Source organism: Rana temporaria, chromosome 3 (assembly GCF_905171775.1).
Source record: "Rana temporaria chromosome 3, aRanTem1.1, whole genome shotgun sequence".
In the NCBI taxonomy this organism is placed as follows: domain Eukaryota; kingdom Metazoa; phylum Chordata; class Amphibia; order Anura; family Ranidae; genus Rana; species Rana temporaria.
Window position 1 is genome coordinate 47,877,020 of NC_053491.1, and position 20,050 is coordinate 47,897,069.

At 44.1% G+C, this 20,050-nt stretch overlaps 1 protein-coding gene and 1 pseudogene across 2 annotated transcripts in view; one reads left to right on the forward strand and one right to left on the reverse strand.

The window, feature by feature from the left end:
• MAP1A (microtubule associated protein 1A) overlaps nucleotides 1-20,050 on the reverse strand; it is a 273,677-nt gene that overhangs the window by 130,402 nt on the left and 123,225 nt on the right. The window lies entirely within an intron of this gene.
• Nucleotides 4,592-4,719, forward strand: LOC120933952 (annotated as a pseudogene).

Sequence of the window (20,050 nt, forward strand, 5' to 3'; positions counted from 1 at the left end):
CCATGCTTCGTGGATCTGGCCCCTTATCTCCGCTTGAAATATTTTAATAAGTGCAGGCAGGTAGCTTTGTGACAACATTGCTTCAAAACAATTTTAATAGATGGGAAAAATTAGGCTGTCTTCCATTTTACGTAAGCAGTCTAAGGTGCTCGCAAATTAACTGACTAATTAGAAAGAGAATTATAAAGAACATCTTCCTGGAGCTCAAGTTCGTTTCCCAAGAGTCCAACAAAAAGCATTTTTTCTTCATTATTGTTTAAATAGAAATCTATGTGTAAACTTGAGAGGCTTTAACGCCATAATTAGAGCTTTGTTCAGTTTTAATAAAAAAAATATATATTTTTAAAAGCTTGAGGCAAACATCCCTGGCTATTGTCCACAAACACTTCGAGCAACATATGTTCCCTCCAGGGGTGGTGCAGGAATTATTGCATTAGGACTATAATGACATATGACAGCAATTAATCTGATACCAAAATGGGATTACCAGATTGTCTTCGCTTTACTGCTTAATGCTCCTGGGAATTCAGTTGGAGTTATCATTTCTACCCCGAAAATGACAATGACGTTTCTCTACAAGCTACCTAATTTTAGTATTTGGATACAATCTCTCCTGCAATTATAAGTAATAAAATGGTGAATATAATGTGCCATGCTGCAATATAATCATTCTAAAAGGTGGCAATACAATGGCCCGGATTCACAAAGCACTTACGCCGACGTATCTCGAGATACGCCGCGTGAGTGTAAATATGCGCCGTCGTATCTGTGCGCCGTGCCCACAAAACTAGATACACCTGCAAATAGGCTTCATCCGAACTTGTCTACGCCGGCGTATCGTGGGCGCATATTTACACTGGACGTATTTGGAGCTCCCATTGATTTTCTATTCACATATGCAAATGAGGGAGATACGCCGATTCACGAACATACGTCCGTCCGACGCAGTGCACGTAAAGTCATATGTCCGGCGCAAAGTTATGCCCCATAAAGGAGGTGTAACTCAGCAGCATCCATGCAAAGGGAACACAAGCCAGCGTATTTTATGTAGTTTACGTTGTACGTAAATAGGGCTGGGCGTAGGTTACGTTCACGCCGTAGGCAGTGATCCGGCGTATCTTAGGCAGTTGTTCCGACGTGATTCTGAGCATGCGCACTGGTATACATCCACGGGACGGCGCATGCGCCGTTAGTTTTAAGTACTTGTATGGCACTCGGGCCATCATTTACATGAGGTCACGCCTCATTAGCATGGCTCACGCCCACTTCCACCTACGCCGGCTTATGCCGAGGGAACCCAGCGCAGTTTGGGAGGCAAGTGCTTCGTGAATTTGGTGCTTGCCTCTCTGCGCTACGTCGGCATAGCGTATATTAGATTCGCTACGCCGGCATAAATATGTGAATCCGGGCCAATATTTTTAAATGGTAGACCATTTGTCTTCTACAAAAATGCAAGATTTTTTTTTTAAATGTTATATTAAACAAACATAGCAAAAGTTATGATTTTTCTAAGTTTATACCTTCAGGAAATATTTCTCTGCAGACATTTTAGAAGTGTTAATCCTCGTACAAACGATCGGATTTCCATCGGACATTAAAGGGGAGTTCCAGCCTTTTTTTTATGTTTAATAAAAGTCAGAATCTACAAAAAGTGTAGCTGCTGGCTTTTAATAAACATACACTTACCTGTTCCACGGTCCAGGAGCTTCGTTCCGGTCCCCCCCCCCCATTTTTTTTTTATTGTCATTAAAAAAGATCGTGTGTGGGCTCCAGAGCATTTTTCACGATGTAAAAAATGGGCATTAAAAATTTCGAACATGCTCTAATTTTTCACGTAGTTTTTAACGTTGTCGTTTTTAACGTTATAAAAAATGGTCGTGTGTGGGCTTTAACGACGTGAAAAAAACGTGCATGCTCAGAAGCAAGTTATGAGACGGGAGAGCTCGTTCTGGTAAAACTAGCGTTCGTAATGGAGATAGCACATTCATCACGCTGTAACAGACTAAAAAGCACGAAGACTGCAAAGCGCGAATCAGCAAACGCAGCCCCAAGGGTGGCGCCATCCACATAGAACTTCCCCTTTATAGTCCCATCGTACGTGTTGTACGTCACCACGCTTTGCTAGAGCATTTTTTTTTCACGATCGTGTGTGGGCAAGGCCGTTTTTCTAGACCATTAAAAATTTAATTTTTTACAACCCGAAAAACGGTCGTGTGTACGCGGCATTAGAGTTTAAAGCCAATCAAAGCTCCTCTCATGAATGCAGAACAATAACATTCAGGAGAGGAGCTTTTGGGCATAAAAAATGCTAAATGCGTCTATAAGCTCCTAAACGTTAGCATTTATTAATTTCAATGGCCAGAATAAATTCAAATTCTTGACAATGAAACACATAAACTTCCAAACACCAAATGCTGCTATGCTCACATGAACTAGTTTGAAAAAAAGCAACTTTATCAGTAACGCTGATTTTCTTCTGTCAGGAGAAACAACGTTTACAATAAACCAGTGTGCATGATTTCAAAAGTGCAGGTAAGTCCTCGTACACACGTCCGAGTTTCTCGGCAAAAACCAGCAAGAAGCTTGCTGTTTTTTTTTTTTTCCTGAGGAAACCGGTCGTGTGTACACTTTTCGACGAGAAAACCGTCGAGGATCTCATCGGGCCAAAAAGAGAACATGTTCTCTATTTCCTTGACGGGAATGGGAAAATTTGGCTCGCCGAGATCCTCGGCGGCTTCACAAGGAACTCGACGAGCAAAACGATGTGTTTCGCCCGTCGAGTTCCTCGGACGTGTGTACGAGGCTTTAGAGATGTTAGTAGATTAAAACAAACTGTGCAACTCTGACTAAAGATGAATAATACCCTATAGGTGTAGGCCATTTACATACCTTATGAAGCCTGACTGGAATACTCCCAGGATGTTGCTAAGGATGCCCAGGACATCGCTAAGTGAGGCTTAGTCATCACTGCTCACCTCCACCATCACATGAGTGAATTCTCTCTCTGATTCAACCCCTCACATACTCTTTCTCTCCCCTGATGCAGTAGCTCTGAGTGGAGGTGAGCAGTGATGACTAGGCCTCACTTATCAACATCCTGGGAGTATTCCAGTCAGACTTCATAAGGTATGTAAATGTAAATACCTGTATCAAGGGTATTATTCAACTTTAGTCAGAGCTGCTACCTGTATCAAGGGTATTATTCAACTTTAGTCAGAGCTGCACAGTTTTTTTTTATTATTTACAGATGCCCCTTATTTGCAGGCAGGTTTGGAGGTTGCTGCATGTATTGTATAAGAAGACACCTTAGTGCCTTCACTTTATAACTGCAACACCTTTGTTTTTTTTGTTCCCAATAACAGAGCCTCTTTAATGCAAATACAAATACACACTCCTGCATACATACACTAGGTGTACTGTATTTTATTAATAGTATACTTTTTGTGACTTAAAAAGTTATGATTTCATTTAATTCATCGGTATTCTGCTTGTATTTTTGAATATTTTAATGATAAATATATTCAATGAGATATACTGATCCAGGTAAACAGATGTAATGGATATAAATAGGTCTGATTTCAGCTCGCATTATACAGTCTGCAATCAATAGTGCATTCTTAAATCCTGACTTCTATCATTATGTTAATCGACTTTTAGAATTTTATCAGAAATGGGATACTCAATAAAGAGTGTTTAAAGTGTAATTTCTTTCTTTAAAAAAAAAAATGTAATTTCTGCTCATCTGGAGCAAAGGACAGCGCACTGCGCGTGCACACTGCCACCATTACTAGTAAAAAATAAATAAAAATTCCAGTATATATACCATAGTTTGTAGATGCTGTAGCTTTCATGCAAACCAACCAACCAATCAATATAATTTTTTATGACATGTAGCAGAATACATTTTGGCCAAAATGTATTAAGGGATTGTATTTATGTTGAGGTATGGTTTATAGCAGAAAGGAAAACATATTGCTTTTTTTTTTTCAAAATCACTGATCTTTTTTCATTTATAGCACAAAAAAAAAAACCCCAGTGGTGGTCAAATAATCACCAAAAGAAAGCTCTATTTGTGGGGAAAAAATGATATAAATCTTATTTGTGTATAGCATTACCGTGCATTTACCAGTTAAAGTAACGCAGTGCCAAAAAGCAAAAAAATGGCCCGATCATGCAGGGGGGCAAATCTTTCGGAGGTCAAGTGCAAATATTTATTGCCCTAGATTTAAGGTTTGCAAATCTCGCCAAGGCGAGGATGATGTACCCGGACCCCACACATGCCCAGGAACGTCACAGGTCACTCCAGGATCTGTCACAGCATTTCATTGCATGCGCCTGGTCCTGCGAACTGCCTCTTGGGTTTTTCTACATTATTTATCCCAGAAGGCAGCTTACCGGATGTCATTCATGTGCAGAAACGGTGTGGGGGTCTCTGTGAGTTTACTAATAAGGTCCATGGCCTGTCTGCACATGTGCAGGAGGTTCAGAGCATACGCAGAAACGCCACGGTGCCTGAAGATCTGGAAAAGAGCCCTGGGGATCCAACTGGGGATCAGTGTAGCAAACTGTGCGTATCAGATTAACCCATTTCATCACTTCTCGGCCTTTTGGCTAAGATCAAGTGTAGTATCTGTTCTTATCAGTTGCCAGTAGGTGGTGCTATGCTAACCGTCCTGAGTACACACGAGGTGGAAAGGGATGGCGGTTGGCGGACGCTAAGCCTGCTGGCGTGGAGGCGGAGGCCTTCTGATTTGGATGGAGAAACATGATGTCGAAGCTGAGGGGCCGGGCCCCTGGCCTTTGGCCTGGATTTGGTGGTGTCTGCCCCAGTCAGTTGTTCGGGAGAGAACACTTGCTCCTCCTTTCGTCGGGAGGAGCGGTTAGTATTTCCCGAACGTGATTAGGAGGGGGTGATGGGAGTAGCCTGCTTAGGTGGGTTCTCTCCGATCTCTCAGAACTCCTACCTTCCTGGCTGGGAAGGGTGCTGCCGGTCTGGGCCGGGGGTCAGGGTCTGTTGAAAAGCCTGTGGAGATAGTGCCCCTGGAGTGGCAGTCCAGGGGTGCCATACATTGCACGAGTGTTTGAGGGGCACTTACCGTATGGCACCTTGGCCACGATCTCCACAAACACACTTTTCACACCTGTCTCTAGGGCCGGGCCTTTTGGCTGGGACCAGAGTAATTTTTGTTTCCCGGCCATCGCATTGAACGATGGTCACTTTCCACTCACCTCTCCCACCTTCCTTCTCCCCCACTTTCTTTTTTATTTTACCCCCTTGTTTGTCACTTTTATGTCTTTTTCTGTTGGTGCACTTTTTGTACACCTTTGTGTGTGATTAGTAGGGTGCTGGTCCTCGGGCCTGCCCTGAACATCTTGGGAGTAGGTAGACATGGCCTTTTAGCTTAGTTCGCCTGCTCTCATGGGGTCTCCCTTCAGGGGAGCCTCACTGAGGAGGGTTCTGTTTCGGCAGACCCTCCAAGAAAGTTGGGTCCGTGTCGGCTTTGGCTGCACGGACCACAAATTACCTCAGTTCCTGCCAGGAGCCTAACGCCCCAGGGGATCAGGTTTCGGTCCTTTTCGGAGGACCATTTGACGATGCACCCATCACAGTTTTTTGTGTATCTCTCTTTATGTGTGTGCGCATTTTTTCCTGCACCGGGTGAAGTTTTTGGGTTGTGTTATGCAAGCCACAGGCTTTTCAATAGAAAAAAAGAGCCCTGCACGTGTCTGAATTCAAGATGGTGGCACCGGAGGATAAGGAGAAATTTCCCTACAAGCAAGACAAAATGTATCTCCATGGACTAGTAAGTATGTTTTTCTTACTTTTATATAGGGACAAGTTTTAGGATTTAAACATTTTATTTTTTAAAAGTAAGGGTATTAATGTGTGAATGAATTAGTGTTTAATTTCTACATATACTAAATTTTTGCTGAACTAGGACATTTTCGTCTGGGACAGAAAGTTGCCCACCTTCGCATTGAACCTCGATGCCAGGAGATCCACATCTGGTATTCCCCACCTCTGACAAATGTCCTGGAAGATGTCGGGGTGAAGAGTCCACTCTGCTGGGAGCAACTGTTGGCGACTTAGAAAGTCTGCCTGCCAATTGTCTATCCCCCGGAATAAAAACCGCAGATATGCACGGGACATGCTTTTCCGCCCAGATCAGGATTTGATCCACGTCTCTTTGGGCTGCACGACTCATTGTGCCCCCCTGGTGATTTATGTATGCCACAGCTGTGGCATTGTCGGACTGAATCCTGACTGGGCGACCCCGCAATCTGTCCATCCAAACTGATAGGGCTAGAAGAGCTGCCCGAATCTCTAGCAGATTGATGGGTAGAGATTTATCGGCGACCGACCACTTTCCCTGGAGAGACAGCCCCTCCAGAACTGCACCCCAGAAGACTGGCATCTGTGGTCACAACCTGCCAAGATATGGGAACAAAGGACTTCCCCCTTAGTAAATTCTGGGGAACTAGCCACCAGCAAAAGCTCTGCCGGACTGTTCGGGAGAGGGACATAGGGAGGTCTAAGGCTTGGGTTTTCTTGTTCCAAGCAGATAGAATGGCGTGTTGTAGTCTCCTTGAGTGGAACTGAGCAAATGGGACGGCCTCGAAAGAGGCTACCATTTTCCCCAACAGCCGCATACAAAGGCGAATGGAGGGCTGACGCTTTGTATTGACCAACTGAACTAGCTCCCTTATCAATCTTTATCTGGGGCAGAAAGATCTTTCTCTGATCTGTGTCTATGAGTAGACCGAAATACTCAAGTCTTTTCACAGGAACCAAGGCTGACTTGTCCAGGTTGAGAACCCAACCCATGGACTCCAGGTATCTCACGGTTCTGTGTACCGCTGAGTTTAGATTGGCAACTGAACGATCTACCAACAACAGATCGTCCAGATAGGCTACTATAGATATGCCCTGGGGTTTTAGATTGGCCAACAGGGGGACAGTACCTTTGTGAATACATGAGGTGCGGTGGCCAGACCGAAAGGCAAGGCCACGAACTGAAAATGGCGTTGATTTATTGCGAAGCGTAACAGCTTCTGATGGTTGAGGAAGATAGGTCTGTGTAAGTATGCGTCCTTTATATCGATGGACGCTAATAGTTCCCTTCCTTGTAAGGAGGCGACCACCGATCGGACCTTTAGGAACTGGTTTAAGGCCTTGAAATCCAGAATGGGTCTTACGTCCCCATTTGGCTTGGGAATGGTGAAAAGATTTGAATAAAAACTCAAACCTTGTTCTTCCAGCGGCAGTTGCCCGATCATCCCTTGGGATAACAGATGATCCTAGAGCTTCTCTTTTTCCTGGGTCTTTTGGGACACTTGAGGGCAGGAAGCGGGATGGAGGAAATTCACGCATATCCAGCCTGTAGCCCTCGGAGACCGTAGAGAGGACCCAATTGTCTTGGAATCTCCCTTGCCAAGCCCCTGCAAACAGCTGAAGTCTTCCCCCCATCCGACCGTGTGAGGGTGAACCTTCATAATGCCGACTTAGATGCAGGCTTGGCCGGCTTACGGTTCCAAGGTTTTTGGAGGCCTGAGGCTGGCCTTGTGGTTTTCCTCCCGCATTATACCATCCGGGAGGCCGTCGGAACTGCCTGACAGTGGAAGTGCTAGGAACAGGAGAGGAAGATTTTTTAAAGGAGGGGGTACCCCTAAACCTTTTCTTCACTGGTAACAGTGTGCTTTTGCCACTGGAAATTTTCTGGATATATCTATCCAGATCTTCCCCAAATAAACGCTCCCCGTGGAAAGGAAACCCTGACAGAAGTTTCTTGCAAAGGGGTTTCAACTGACCAGTTCTTCAACCAGAGTAGTCTGCACATATGAACTAAAAAGAGCGTGAGACGGGAGGACTGTTGTATGGAGTCCTTGATAGCATCTACCGCAAAGCATAATGCCTTGGGAAAATCAGCCAATTCCTGAGCCTGTTGAGCCGAAATATCCTTCAAGACCACCTTTAACTGGTCTTTTAAGGCTTGGCAAATACCAATAGCCACTACTGCAGGTTGGGCTACCCCTCTGGCTGTAGCGAACAAGGTTTTTCAACAGCGTCTCTAATCTCTTGTCTGTCGGGTCTTTGAACATTTTAACGTTGTCCACCGGTCAGGTCAAAGTCTTGTTTACGCAAGATATAGCTGTGTCCACCGTGGGGACACCCCACTTCGTAGTGAACTTCTCCTCGATGGGGTATAAGACCGAAAACTTTTTAGGAGGAAGAAAAAATCTATCTGGATGTTCCCAATCCTCATAGATAAGACCTTCCAGTAGAGGATGAACTGGGAAGGAATAGTTAGCTTGAGGAGCTTTTAAAGAGCCTAAGGAAGAGACTGAACTCTAAAAAAGGCAACTTGAAGGCCGAACGGACCATCTCAGTGAGGGACTGCACTATGATCTTTTGGACTGAGAAGCCGAAAATGGTCCGAGACCTCTGACTGACCCTCTGCCTGATGCCCTGAGGGTAAATCAACCTCTTCTGAGGATAGTTTTTCCGCCATGAGGAACTCTGCAGAGGGAGAGGGAGACCTCGTGCGAGAGAGAGAGAAGATGCAATCAAGGTCGCCAATCTTTGCTCCAGTCCACCCATAGCTGAGGCCAGAGCCTCCTGTGTTACAAAAACTGGAGCAGGCGGGACAAGGGCAGATGAGGCAACTGGCAGCCCTGATGGTTCACCCTGGGCCTCCTCTAATTTATCAGGAGAGGAAATAGCCACAGGAGCATGCCTGAGATCCTCCGAGCCTGATGACGATCCCTTAGATTTTTTGTACTTCTAGTCCCTGAGCCCTTAGCCATAATAAAGCCGAGGTACTCACAAAAATTGCATCTACTAGTGGACCTATAGACCAGCACTGATGCTGCTATTTGGTGGTCAGCAAGATGCAGAGCCCACTATGCGCCTTAAGCAAATGTCACTGTCCACCATCCAGTAGTAATAATACTGAAAACTTGTGCACAAATACTCTATGTGTCCACCGTCAGCCAGGATGGGTGAGGTGGACTAGGTGCCTCGTAGAGAACAGCTGAGATAGTCCTCTTGCGCGCATGCGCACACATGTGCGCCGCCGCTGCGCGTACACATCACAGGGCTGTTTCCACATGCGCACATAATGCCGCACGCGCATCTGAAGCCCCGTGCACGCCGCGTATATGCGTGCGCACTAGACGAGGCGCATAAATTACCGCAATTGCACGCACGATTGTGCGCCTCTGACATGTCCTATGACAGGACATGACGCTGACATGCCCGTGCACGAGGTTTGGAGCTACCGCAGCTACCATGTGAGGACCAGGTAAGACAACTTGTAGCCAAAACTTTTTGGACAACTTTTCCCTGCTATTACCAGCACAGGAGGGGGCTAAATGACTGAGCATAGACACCCCTCCTCCCCCCTTTTTTGACCAGGACAAGTGATAGGAGAGACACAGACAGGCAGCTTAGGCAAAGCATAATGGCTAAAAAAGAAGGAAACTTTCAGAACCAAGTTCTGAAAGCACCTTCACTTACCTGATCCAACGCCGCAGGACTCTGCACACACAGACAGCCCAATCTTTGCCCATCACGGAGAGCAAAGTCTGCAAAACTTCAGGGACCGGGGTCCATTGACAGGAACACCACACCCCTGGACCTGTACTGCACCCTGTCAGTAAGCTTTTTGGTATTGGGTATGACCAAAAGCCCTGAACCCCAGGATCTAGCCCTCAATAACAAGCATTACAGGCAAAACCTTGTTCTTCTTAACCGAGGCCCGGGTACCGACCACTTTGGCTAAGAAGCACTTTGGACGGATTCGGAAGTAGGCTTGCTAAAAAGCGAAGCTTTCTAAGATGTTTATCGCATGACCACCACCTTAGACACTGGCGAAACTGAGGTACTCCCGGTATGGGAGGGGTTATATAGGGGAGGGAACTTCCTGCCTTAAGGGCGTGCCAGTGTCCATCACCTGAAGGTAGACTCTATAACCCACATAGTCATTACTATGCTTCTCTGTGTCCCATGATGTACGAGAAAGAAATTAGTTTAGTGTGAATCTAGTGATAGTTCAGTGTGAGTGTAGGGATACCATTCATTTTTACCTTAGTGTCAGCTTAATTCTTCAGGTCAGGTTTCCTGCAGTATATATCAGTGTATTACTGTACATTTATTCGTGCGTTACTTCACATTTAACACAGTATATATCAGTGTGTTACTGCACAATGAACGCAGTATATATCTGTGCGTTACTGCACATTTAAGGCAGTATATATCTGTGTGTTACTGCACGTTTATCTCAGTATATATCAGTGCGTTACTGTACTTTTAACGCAGTATATATATTCGTGCGTTACTGTACTTTTAGTACAGTATATATTCGTGCGTTACTGCACGTTTAAGGCAGTATATATCCATGCATTATTGCATTAATGCAGTATATATCAGTGCATTACTGTATCATTTAAAAATGATGTTTTTTACAAACTTTTTTCATTGATACATGTCCCCCCGGGGCAGTACCCGGACTCCCATAACCAATATATGCCCAATTACTTGCATGTAAGCCTTCAAAATGGGGACTTTTGATTTTTCCAGTTCGGGTCCCATAAACTTCAATGGGGTTCATTATTTGGTTCTGAACTTTTGCGATATTCGAAAGTTCTGTTGCGGACCAAACAGGGGGGTCGTTTGCTAATGTTCAGGTCATGCATGTCTGGAAGCAGTGAGGAATGAAGTGTTGCATAATCCAGCAGGATTCAAGTATTTGGGTCATGGTAGAGACCTGTGGCATGACTGCGCATGTGTAAGATCTCACAGTGTACATGCACTTGAAGATCAGGAGGAAGGAGCCTCCCTGGGGACAGGAGTATGAGGACTGTGGCACGGAAGCAGAGCAGTGCAAGGATAACTCCATATACTAATACGTTTTTTATTTGTTTTTTTTAAATTAACATATCGGAACAGGGAACACTGTTATAGAATTTTTTTTTAGTTTTAGCTAGGTGGGGTGGATTTCCCCTTTGATTATCATCAAGTTGTTTGCCTCAATGGACAACAGAGTAAATACTTTTGCTTTGTTGATTTCTTTTTCACAAAGACAACTTCTTGAATGATACAACAAAATGTAATTGAAAGAAATATGCCTGCCTGTTGTCAGGTTCCCAATACCATCTGAGGATAAGTCCATTTCCAGGCCTGCATGGTTTGTTTGATTTGTTACATTTCAGTATTATGTATTATGAGAAGGACAGATAAAAAGACTTGTGAAGACAAGAGCTCAGGCTGATGGCTGTGCATTTATGATGTGCTGTAAGCCAGCCAGGCTGGATAAGACTTCATGCGTCCAAATCTATTGTCATTTATCTTTGTCACGTGTTTCCAAGAAATCTTACAAGGTGATATCAAGGACTGCAGTATTTTAGCATTTATGGCAAACAGTTTGCAGGCCATATTAACTCAATTTTCATTTAAAGCAGTATTAAACCCCAAACTGAAAATGTAATACATTGCAGCTTACCAGTCATTAGATGCGGTGGCTGCATTAGTTTTCTTATTTAGGCTTTCCCCCCCCACTGTTTTCACCTGCTGACCTGCCCAGTTGCACACCTTCTGTGTTAGAGTGCCCCCATTCTGGATAAAGGAGCACAGGGAGCACCTTTGGACAGCAGCATTGTCAGTCTGGAGAAAGGGTAATGTTAGATGTACTAGCAGATTTAAATACACTAACATATTGGAGCCAAACTCCAGCTTACACTTTATCTGCTTGCCAAGTACAGCGGCAAATTGGTTCTTCTGCGCTGGATCACGTACTACTAGATACGTGATTCAGCACCACTGGGTAGCTTTACCATCTGAGAAGATAAAAAGAGCCTCGTCCATAAATACCACAAAAGACTTCAAGCTGTCATTGATGTCAAAGGGGGCAATACACAGTATTAGGAACTGGGGTATGTAAACTTTTGATCAGGGTCATTTGGGTAGTTTCTGTTGTCCTTATGATTTAAAAAGAGTAAACACAGTTGATTGATAATAAATGGTTTTAGCATCCACCGACGTGATGCGGAGACCGATAGTGTCAATACATGGTGATACACATGGTCTCAGCATCACGTCGGTGGGTGGTTATCTCCCTCGTTATACTGGAACCTGGAATGTATTTTCCTCTATGGTTCCTGTATGGTCCAATTGTTTTGATCCTTAAAGTTTTAAGCATTTATTCTGTCCTCTGCAGGATGACAACTTTCCTTTTTGATTCACTTCACCTTTTTTTGTTCTTTTATAATCAAATTTGAATGATGGTGTCCATTTAGTGGTGACTCTTCTCTTGGTTTTAATGAGCATGGACATATTGGTGTACATATATCTCCTGTGTGATTATGGCCTTATAAAGCGTGATGAATCTGTCATATTTGGTGATCTATATCTAAGTATTTAGACTTGTTGGTATTGAAACGTGGATCCCGAGGAAGCCCAGTATTTGGGGCGAAACAAGTCAACCCAGACATACCCGATCCACATTTACTCAACCACGCTTTGACTGAATGAAATTGTCATAAAACATGTTGATTGTACCTTTTAATATGTTCTAATGCATATGTTTTACTGACTTGTATAAATAAAACTTGTGGTTTTTACAATTTGCTTTTATGTGGTACTCTGTGTGGCACTTAAAAATCTATTTTGTTCACATTACCTACTCCTCCTAGCGAGGAGATGTATGGACCTACCCTCTATTAAAAAAAAATATATTATTTTCAAAATTGTCGGTCTTTTTTCTTTTGTAGCGCAAAAAAAAAAAGTGGTGATCAAATACCACCAAAAAAAACCTCTATTTGTGTGAAAAAAAAAGTTTGGGTACTGTGTTGCATGACAACGCAATTCTCAGTTAAAATAATGGGGTGCCAAAATACAACAAATGGCCTGGTCATGAAGGCGGGTAGATCTTCCAGAGGGCAAGTGGTTATAATCAGTTATAGCAAACTATTTTTCTTTTGGGATAAAAGTTTTACATTAATAAATAAAACTTGATCATTTTAAGCACCCCTGACAGTGGTAAATGGTTTGTCTTAGCTTGTAAACTGATACATCTGTAGGTGAGCTTGTTATATTGAACAAAAAAAAATGATTTATGCCGTGTACACACGATCCGAATTTCCGACATGAAAACCGTGGACTTTTTTCGATGGAATGTTGGCTCAAACTTGTGTTGCATACACACAGTCACACAAATGTGGACGGAAATTCTGACCGTCAACAACGCGGTGACATACAACATTACGACGAGCCGAAAAAAATTAAGTTCAATGATTCCGAGCATGCGTAGGATTTTTGTGCGTCAGAAATGCATACAGACGATTGGAATTTCCGACAAGAACTTTTCCCGTCGGAAAATTTGAGAACCAGCTTTCAAATTTTTGCTGTCGGAAATTCTGACAGAAAATGTCCGATGGGGCCTACACACAGTCGGATTTTCCGACCAAAAGCTCATATCGAACTTTTCTTGTCGGAAATTCTGATTGTGTGTACGCGGCATTACTGGTCAGATGCCCAGATGAAAAAATAAGAAAATGAATGTAGTCATTCATCTAAGAACTGGTAAGCTACAATATAATATATTTTTTCTTTTGGGTTGAATACCGCTTTAAAAAAATATGGTGATAAATCTATTTGATTGTCTTATTCTGCAATCAAGAATGCTTGGTGCAAATTAAATTAACTCACAGAAAACAGATTCCCGATATTAGTAGTTGAAAATTACAAAAAGCAGAGCAAACATGGTTGCTTTGAAGGAATTATTTTCTGCAATACCATAGGACTTTATCTGACAATGTCACCACTGCCACTGGTGTACAATTAAAAAAGCGCAGCACGGAAATGATATCCTTGACCAATAGCATTAAATTCTGCACCTGGTGCTAAGCTCCATCCAATGTTATTCTGACCTTTTCTGCCTATTAACACTAGGACATTCCTATACTGCACCCTTGTAACATTTTCATAGCAGCAACTGAAAAATCATTAGGTAAAGTCTAATGCTCTCTTTTTTTGCAAGCTCTAGACCTTGGCATCAGAGACCGGAATATTACCTCCCCCCAGAGGTTGCAGCCCTGTATAAACATTATCAGCGGATGTGAAATCCCAGTAATGGCAACATCCTGCTATGTTAATGTTTCTGGTTATTTTCTATTTGCATACCTGGGAACTTGCCAGTCTTTGGCCGGAGATGTTGGATTTTCATGTAGTTTATCATTTTTCAGGTTTTCAAAGTAAAATTCCTGGCCTGTCCCATTTTCGCAATCAGAGGGGGGTGGCGTGGGTGTGATGGAGGAAGAGGTATGGTGGTGGTGGGGACAGGATTCCCTCTTTAGGTGTCACCCAGGGACATATTTCCCTGTTCCCTGTGCTGGCCATTAAAAGCTGTCACATGGAAGACCCAGGAAAGGGGCGACCAATCAGGAGAGAGCACAGAGGTCACCTAGTCCTAGAGACTATAGGGGACATGGTGTAGGTCAATATTTCTCAACTCAAGTCCTCAAGTATCCCCAACAGCCAGGGATGGACTGGCCATTGGGACTACAGGGAGTTTCCCGGTGGGCCGATGGCTCAGTGGGCCGGCTTCAGTGACAGCAGACCGCCGCCCCCCCCCTCCGCTCACCTTCTCTCCCTCCCTGCAGCGCTCACCTGGGGGGAACAGAGAAGCAGGGGGAGGACCAGAGGAGCAGGGGGGGACTGAGGAGCATGGGGGAGGGGACAGACAGCTGACTCAACAGCTATGGCCTAGGAGTTTCTCACTTCTGCCTAATCTTGTCCCATAAGGGGGGGCACCAAACTGATTCTTTGCCCTGGGTGAAATAATGTCTAGCTTCCCCACTGGTACTGCCTATAAGAGTACCAGTACCAGCCGTTTTACTCTAATAAAGCAGAATGTCTAGTGGCTAGTGAAGGTGGAGAGGGGGCTTGGGTGGCGGGGGGGGGGGGGGTTCGGGAGTTGTCCGGCCGCCATGAGAGAGACCTGTCAAAGTGGGCCAGTCTGGATGAAGTCCAGGGCCAAATTGTTGTCCCAGGTTAGCCCTGCCAACAGCTCATGTTTTCAGGCATTCCATTATTTTGCAAAGGTGATTTGATCAGTTTCACTGCCTCAGTAATTACCGTAGCCGTTTTATATGAGGGAAATCCTGAAAACATGACCTGTTGGGGGTACTTGAGGATTGGAGTTGAGAAACATTGATGTAGGTAAACTCTGGGGAGTCAATGGCAATAATAAAAGAGGGCACTGATGGAGACCTGCCAGTTGAGCGGCCAAGAGAGCCTGAGGCACAAACTGTTAGAACCAATCAGTGGGATAGATAGAGAAAAGTGCAGCCAATCAGGAGAGCAATAGAGAAGGACAGGTGAGTGCATGTTGCACTGCCATTTAATTCCATTTCCTCATCCTCATCCTCTATTCTGTACTCAGCAGTCATACAGGATTAGCGTGTCACTGGGAATGTTTGTGCTGTGGAGTGGGTGTCTACTTGTACTGTGTCACCTTAATCCCTTCTCACTCAGCCCCGACATCCCTTTAACAGGGTCTGTATGAAGAATCAGTGATCATGTGATCACTATGATCGGCTGTCACAGTGATCACATCATTGGGAACCAGTCCCACCGCCTACAATCGTTAGTGGTCTTTGACAGCTCGATCTTTGTGCTGAGAGAGCACAGTGAGCACGCTCTCAGCACAGAAACCTTGGCTGCCCATTGACACATATGGGTGGTGTTAAAGTTGCCAATTTCACCCCCCCAAAAAAATGCCCCTCCCAAAAACCTTTTTTGCTAGACTCAGCTTTAGTTGTTTGACTTTTTGCACTCTTGCACATGGGTGGCTGAGCCCGCTCAATGTAATTGCCAGCAATATTTCCTCCACCCAGTTGGCCAGGCCGAGGTGCAGCATACAGCCTGCCATTGACATAAATAGCTGTGCGATGCTGTACCCATGTATATGGCAGTGCTATTGTAAACAAATGCACAGCATAAAGGTGTATGCAAAAATAGAAAATGTTCTAGTTTTTGCATACACCCATATGCTGTACTCATGTTTACGATATTACTGCTATATACACGAGTACAGCAGCACACAGCCATTCATCTCAATAGCGGGCTACATGCTGCACTGGGGTGCCTGGTTGAAGGAAACTCTGGCAATTATATCGAATACGCTTAGCCACCCATGTGCAAGAGGCCTTACGCTGTATATGTCTTTTGTAGTATGGCTGAGAACTATTTCTTCTTTTTGAAACAAACAAACTACAGTTGGTGATGCTTCCATTTTTCTTTTTTTTTAGCCAGTGGAGTTGCATAGGTGAACCCTGATAAGCATCCAAGAGACAACAATCATCCTTCTCTTCATTATTGGTAAGTGTCCATTGTTGCTCTAAGGCCTTGTATGTATGGGCTTCAGCTTGTATACAATGCACTTGCAAAGCTTCTAGACAGCTTTGAACAGCATTGTTGAAGCCTTTGATGAATCATTCAGCTAAAGTCTAGGGAAGTTTAAAAGATATCTTAGTAAACTTCTACAACCTTGACATAGGTGTAGGCAGGTGCAGCCTGTCCTCTCTGCTGTAGGTGGCTTAAGAATTTAGCGGTTCTAAAGAAGGAGAGGAAGTTGGGAGCAACCCTGCTCCTCTATGGCATCAAAAGTGAGCCCCCCCCCCATAAATGAAAATTTCCAAATTGGGCCCAATTAGCGATTTTCCCTCCCTGGTGTCTTCTCAAGTGTGAATGGGGAGCAGGTGCATCTCTCTCTCATACTGGTCACTGGAATTCAACATGGCACCTCATGGCAAAGAACTCTCTGAGGATCTGAAAAAAAAAATTATTGCTCTACATAAAGATGGCCTACGCAATAAGAAGATTGCCAAGACCCTGAAACTAAGCTGCCTCACAGTGCCCAAAACCATACAGTGGTTAGTGATGTCGCGAACCTAAAATTTTCAGTTTGCGAACGCGAACTTCCACAAATGTTCGCGAACGGGCGAACCGCCATAGACTTCAATGGGCAGGCGAATTTTAAAACCCACATGGACTCTTTCTGGCCACAATAGTGATGGAAAAGTTGTTTCAAGGGGACTAACACCTGGACTGTGGCACAGCTCTGGACCCCTCTACATAGCACCCTGCACCACTGGACCCCTTTATATTACACAGCAGCTTGCACCACTGGGCCCCTTTATATTACACAGCACCCCACAGCTCTTGTCCCATCTACATAGCACCCTGCACCACTGGACCCCTTTATATTACACAGCAGCTTGCACCACTGGGCCCCTTACATTACACAGCACCCCACAGCTCTGGACCCCTCTACATAGCACCCTGCACCACTGTACCCCTTTATATTACACAGCAGCTTGCACCACTGGGCCCCTTACATTACACAGCACCCCACAGCTCTGGACCCCTCTACATAGCACCCTGCATCACTGGGCCCCTTTATATTACACAGCAGCTTGCACCACTGGGCCCCTTACATTACACAGCACCCCACAGCTCTGGGCCCCTTTACATAGCACCCTGCACCACTGGACCCCTTTATATTACACAGCACCCTGCACCTCTATTCTAACTAAACTATACAGTGTATAAATATATGTACAACTCCTGGTGATGTATATATATCCTATACACACTGTAACATAAACTGACTGCCTGCCTGCTCTATATAACTCCAAAAAATTACACTCTCTCTCTCTCTCTGTCTCTCTCTGTAAACCACGCAGCACAGATTACAGAGAAAAAAAAAGCAGACTGATTGATTAGCCCTAACAAGGGCTGTTTGGGGTGCTGTTCTAACAGCAGAGATCAGATGAGTCTTTCAGGACTGGAGTACACTGGCCTAAGCTATCGCTTTCCCTATAAAATCTGCAGCAGCAACACTGTCCCTCCTCTCACTAAGAATGCAAGTTCAGAATGAATCTAAAATGGATGCTGCCCGAGAGGTGGGAGGGTCAGGGAGGGAGGGTATGCTGCTGATTGGCTGGAATGTGTCTGCTGACTGTGAGGTAGAGGGTCAAAGTTTGCTCAATGTTAATTAATAGGAGGCGGATCGAACATCGCATATGTTCGCCCGCGGCGGCGAACGCGAACAAGCGAAAATCGCCGCGAACTATTCGCCGGCGAACAGTTCTGCACATCACTAACAATGGCTTAACCAGGTCGGTGCGCCCTCCCCTCTTTTTTTCTTCTCCTTCACAGTATAGGCCACTGTGTAGCCCTCTGGCCGTTACTCGTCCCCCTGCTCTGATGATGTTAGTTCAGTAATAGCCCATACATAGGAGAGAAAGGAGCCCCAGATAGTGTAGTATCGTTTTATACTTTATTTAAATAAACAAAAAATGGGTACTCACATGTAGACAAAAAAAGTATGGCATATAATGTTGACAAAAGTCTGATGCCTGGAAACGATGTGACGTTCGTAGCGTGCTCTACCGGTTTCATCGTGTGACTTCGTCTGGAACACCTTGTGTTTTTAAATATACTTGCGCGGATTTATTTTAACACATGCTCTACAGTTGGCTGCAGCTGGATGCATTTTGAACTGCACCCTAAATGCATAGACAACCCAAAATCAAGGTAATCCTATGCAGTTCACATCAATGCAGGTGCTCCACACCAAAAATGCAGGTGCTTCATGTGCAGCACAATGTACCCCTTTGAGCCAAGAAAGCCAACCCCCCCGCCCCCCTTCAAAAACAATGTGTAGAAAAATGCAGCCCAAAACGCATGCAAAACACATTTAGATGCACATCGAGCGCGCTTCAAATGCTTGTAAACATGTAGTAACTGTTACATTTGTTTTGTTGAAAAAACAGACTTACTGGATCACCCGATGAAAATAGAAGAGAGAAAACCTAAAAATGATTGCAGCCATCACACCTAAGAATTCGTAAGCTGCAATATAATAAATGCTTGCTTTTGTAGTTCGGTGTAAGCTAAAATTCCACTTTAAGCTCTGAAAATGAAAGTCAGAAGCTGATTGGTTGCCATGCACAGCTGCTCTAGATTCTGTCTGCTCCAGTTTTGATACGTCCCCCTCATTGCTTTTTATCTGTACAAACAGAAATCTGTATGTAGAAGGCTTTAATCTATTTTTTCCAATTTGATTGCAACACATAAATGCACTCCTGTAAACTTGATATTTGACTTTGATCTCCAATGTAAAGGGCACCACAATATTAGAAATAGGTGTAAATGTGAAAATTTAGCCTGGTGCAGAATGAGGTTAGCTAATATTAGCATAAAGCCAAGAGAGCAAATTAAATTCTTGGCATCTTAAAATAGGACAGCAAAACCCCAAAACCAGATTATTAGAGAAACAAGAAAGGAACATATTTCATGAACTGGATATCTTATTCAGCACATAAATTAGCTCCAGTATTTCTCTATTGTGCTTTGACAATGAAAATTTGAATTACTGTCGAAGGAAGTCAGGGAGGCATTATCATCTGTCATTTCATGAAGATAACCTGTCATAACACTAAATATTGTAGTTTCCCTATTGTCACAACAGTTACAAGTATTGTAATTCAACATTTTTTACATTTGCTTAGTGGAAATAATAAAGAAAATAAGAAATAAATACAAATTACAGCCATTATTTGAATATATTTCTCTGCTGAATTTAAACCTATGGATTTGGTGGAGTAATGAGTCAAAGACGAGAGTCATAGTAGTAAGCTGTAAGAACCGGCATTGTGAGTTTATAAAAAAAACACATACGCGGATTCACAAAGCCCTTGCGCCAACGTATCTCGAGATACGCCGCGTAGGTGCAAATATGCGCTGTCCTATCTGTGCGCCGGGCCCACAAAACTAAGATACGCCTAAAAACAGGCTTCATTCCACCAACGTAACTTGCCTACGCCGGCGTAGAGTGGGTGCATATTTACGCTGGGCGCATGTGTCCCATTGATTTTCTATTCAAATATGTAAATGGGGGAGATACGCCGATTCACGATCGTACTTGCGCCCAACGCAGGCTACGACTGGTGCGCGTAAGTTGTACGTACGGCGTAAAGTTATGCC